This window comes from Drosophila mauritiana, chromosome 2R (assembly GCF_004382145.1).
Source record: "Drosophila mauritiana strain mau12 chromosome 2R, ASM438214v1, whole genome shotgun sequence".
Classification (NCBI taxonomy): Eukaryota; Metazoa; Arthropoda; class Insecta; order Diptera; family Drosophilidae; genus Drosophila; species Drosophila mauritiana.
Window position 1 is genome coordinate 1,107,934 of NC_046668.1, and position 4,423 is coordinate 1,112,356.

Genomic DNA, 4,423 nt, shown 5'->3' on the forward strand with positions numbered 1-4,423 from the left:
ATTATTGATATTCGAGATATTCTTCGAGTTGATAGCATAGACCAAATGAGAGATGTTTATATTGTACAGTGTTTGATGGAGACTGATTTGTATAAACTACTTAAAACACAGGTAAGGTTATAATAATTTGGTTATAATTTATTGAAAACAACTACCATTGATATGCGTATCATCTTGGCTATTACTCCAAACACCAAGTCTGAATACAATTGTAGGTTGTCGGAAATTGTCAATAAAGGAAGTGATTTCATCGCCGTAGAATTCGGAACGTCTTTGAATCACGTTATGCTTGCAAAATAGTTTTTTTTATCATGTGGGCTTTAAAATTATCTTGTCAATTTAAAAAAATGTCGGTAGTCTCTTTTTATACATTTTGCTCATTTATTTGTCATTTGTCTAAGCAAACGTTTGCATACATTCTTATCTTTACGATAAAATTTACACAGATCGTTCGGAGAGTCAAAGTTTTGAGCTTAGTTGTCTACATGCGCCACCACATACGCCTAAATATTGGTAAAAAGGAATCCATAAGTACTGCTTCAAATTTTGTGTTCTCAGCTGCGCGAGAGACCTGCTCAAGCTATGTACATCTGTAATAAAACCAAATCCAACGTTTCGATTTTGATAGACAGCAAGCATTAATTGCTTACATATATACACGTACTTTATATATATATATAGTTATATTATATACCTATATATATGCTGCCGCTTGGTTAGCTGTTGTTAGATGTTTGTCGTTCTTTTTTGTTCCGTTATTTTGTGCTTGCTCGTGTTGATATTGAAGCTATTTGCCATGGATAATAATGCAAGCAGCTCAAACAGAGTGAACTTTTTGAAGCGGAAGTCAACTGCATTATATGCAAGGGTAAAAAATATTGCAATCATCGTTGCGAGATGAAACAGTAAGCGGATGCGATGAGCCAACACTGCTTGTGAGGTTGAAACAAATCGACCAGCTTTAAGAAGCTTCAAGGAACTCGAGTTTGACAAAATGGGCAGCGAGTTAATGCATGCAATTTAAAGCTAGCATACATACGATCGGAAATAGCTAAAAGTAATGCCAATTTTGCTCAGCATTCCACGTTTGCCGAAGGTGTCACCAAAGACACTAGAATAACAAGATGCGTAACGCCATACAAATTTTTGGCACGCGATTTTTTGGCCGTGGTAATAACCGAATCATAATATCACAAAATAAATTTTAAAAATGACTTTATAGTAGAATATTTGTCATTAGAGTATTCAGCGTGCGACGTGTGGAAAATTAATAAGGCAATGATTTTCGAGTGCTTGTGTCCGCACTTCGTGCTATTAGATATGACTTTTGCAATAAACAGTTTTCATATTTTTATTTATTTTATTAATTTTTATTTTCTACTACGTATTATTTTTATGAAATACTTATTTATTTTTATTTATTTATTTCTGTTTAATTTCCGTTGTATTTGCTTTAATTATTTAAAATACGCATTATATTCAATTGTTTTTCAGTTTCATGTTTTTTTTTTGGTCTATCGAATTTGATATTTTTAAAAAGTGCGTACTTTTGGGTGGGAAGAAAAAGGTCTAAAAAATATAGGACCCCATTACAATTGTAATGGCCTCCCCGTGGTGTTTCCTGGGTACCGATTAGTACATATATTACACATAATTAATTAACATAACATAATATAAATAAATAAATATAAATATGTAAACGGTGGCTAACTTGAGCGGCCATTTTAACAAACGAATTTAAAAAACTTTAAAATTATAATAGTCAGGGCGTGAATTTTTAATTATTATTTTAGTTAATCATATTGCTTCGAAATTGGCCACAACTCCAAACATGTAAATTCATTTCTTCGAGCGAGCGGAAAGAGAGCAAATTTGGCCTTCACCAAAAAAGTGGCTGCATAGTGCCAAACCAATGTATGGCCGTTACGCATCTTGTTATTCTAGTGTCTTTGATCAAACCCATTACCCCTATTCAACAAAATCTCCCAAGGTTCACCCATATCCGTGATACTATTCCTCATAGCATTCAATAAATTATCCCTTAAAAAACAGCTTAAAGCCGACCTTGCGACAAAAAAGAAAGAAAACATAATCTGCAGTCCATGGTACCAATCTATTAATACGAACACCTCACACACATGCGATTACCTCAAACAATCTCACCCAAATTGGAACAGACTCGACCAAATAAAAATAATACGACTTCGACTAGAACACACAAACATAACTCACCAACACTACGTAAATCCCAATTCAATACCCACTTGTCCATTACATTAGATATTAACTAAATTAAGATATAATAACATTGTAAATAAATATAGCTGTAAGCCCCGTAGCCAATGCTATGTTGCACATGCAAGTGCATGTTGAAGATTTAAGTTAGTCTACTTATGTAAACTATTCTATCTATCATAATAAACAATTAATAAACAAATTTAAAAGGATCGGCAAACAAAATTATTTATTTTGAAGACTGTGCAAACGAAATAATTTATTCTTCAAGGGTGCACAAATGTTTTATATTGAAAATGTTTATTTTTAAGAGGTGGGCTAACAGAATTGGTTATTTTTTAAGTGTGGGCAATAAAAAAAATATTTGTTAAAAGTTTTTTAATGGTGAGAAAACGATAAAAAATAATAGTAATGGTTGGGAAAACGTTTTTTTTTTATATATAATATTTAGTTTTAAGAGATGGGCAAAAGCTTTCTTCTCTGAGTAGACCGAGATTGCAATTTAAAAAAAAAATTTCGAACATTTTTTAACTTTTTCGAAAAATCATATTTCAAAACCTGGACGTGGGCAAAAAAAGAACTAATTGGTGGGAAAATATGGGAAAACGATTCTAGTTTTCAAATTTCAAAAATTCATTTTTTCCGAACCTAGTTTCTTTTAGCTGATGTTGTGACCAAGTGCACCCACACAACCTAGGATCCCTGTAAGATTTAACAAACTTCACCTAATATTTATATGTCGTCGTCGCTCTAGACGACTATGATGGCTTCCTCTCACACATTCTGGTACTTTTTTTATTCTAACATTTATCACATTTTCTTAGTACCAATCTAATACCTCATCAGGCAGCGATCACCCTTGATCGTCGACTGCTTCTGGGAATGGTCAAAGCGATAAGTCTAGGAAGCCTTTAAGATCTACAAATCACTGCGAAAACTTGCCCCGCAATTGGCGGTGCTTAGAAAGACGGCACTACAATGGACGTATTCACATACGTAGGCTCACCTAATCCTGAGGATATCCTGAGGGATAAGACTGGAAGTGCGAACCAAACGTAAATGTGTCTTGTATTTAACCTGTTAGACCAACTAACTTTTCGCGATCCGAACTTAGCGGCAGTTAAACGGCACGACGACGATTCGGACCCGCGATTGACTCCGGATTGATTGACAAAATTGAGGTAAGCTTAACAAACTATTACCAAGAAAACTAAGCCTAATTGAATTAAATATTTCAGCGCAAAGACTAGCGGTAGCAGTTGACTGCTTTTGTAAACAATATTGGTGGTCGACGCCTTCGGAATTGCCAAAGAATCTACGGGAGTCAAAGGAGGTTGCCCCGTAAGACTCAAAATTCAACGAACGTGGCCCTCCCTGCGCTCAATTATATGTTTGGAATACCCTCACCGGCGATATCGGGACCGCCTCGGGGAAAACTCCTTGACTCCTGACTCATGACTCACTGATTCTTTAGTGGTGAGTTTAGAGCGGAATTGCCTGGAGAAATATGATTTTAAGACTTCCAACATAAATTTAATCGGGGTCCTTTATGTTGGCACCCTGGTTATTCTATGGGCAAATGTAAAAATAAATTTTTTTGCGCGAAACTAAACTTTCAAACTTACTCAGGGAACCGAATTATTAATACGTCCAGATCGCCTAACAGGATTCCCAAAAACCAGAACCATCGCCCTATCGTGCTGCCTATCGACTACGCTATCGTTCTGCCCCATCATCGGCTCCAACTGAAACACCAACCAAAGATTTCCAGAAGCACTACACGAAGTTTTGGCAGAATGATGAAGAAATTGGTAGCTTAAAGGGCGGTAGGAATCAAAGCGGCACTGATGTAGTCAAGCAGTTCGAGCGGCGCCTTACGAGGGGCCCACGCTGTACGGGATTGAATTAAATATTTCAGCGCAATATTGTGTACTTTGTCGCAACATGTTGTCCCAAATCACCTATTTTTTTTTTTATTTTGCATAAATCAAAACAGATTCACTTACGAAAAATATGGAATATGAAACGGACGGACTTTGAAATCACCCTGCATCGTGTATCGTGTAACGTAATAAATTGATGGAAGGAAAGGGAACCTGTACTTTAGGGTGCACGCCTTAGAATCCGGTTCTGGCTCATTGGCGTTGGGGGTGGTGATTCAGATACCGTTTCGCTACAAACATTAATG

The 4,423-nt window shown here is 35.9% G+C and overlaps 1 long non-coding RNA gene across 3 annotated transcripts; it reads left to right on the forward strand.

The window, feature by feature from the left end:
• On the forward strand, positions 1–3,856 carry LOC117136512. Of its 3 annotated transcripts, none has more exons than XR_004459095.1 (4): positions 1–111; positions 2,888–3,021; positions 3,082–3,416; positions 3,474–3,856. It is a non-coding gene; the product is annotated as an uncharacterized LOC117136512 (long non-coding RNA). The 3 variants fall into 3 exon arrangements; XR_004459096.1 differs by lacking the exon at positions 2,888–3,021 and having other exon boundaries at positions 3,060–3,290; positions 3,350–3,416; positions 3,474–3,855; XR_004459094.1 differs by lacking the exon at positions 2,888–3,021 and having other exon boundaries at positions 3,060–3,416; positions 3,474–3,854.
• Positions 3,857–4,423: the final 567 nt, after the last annotated feature.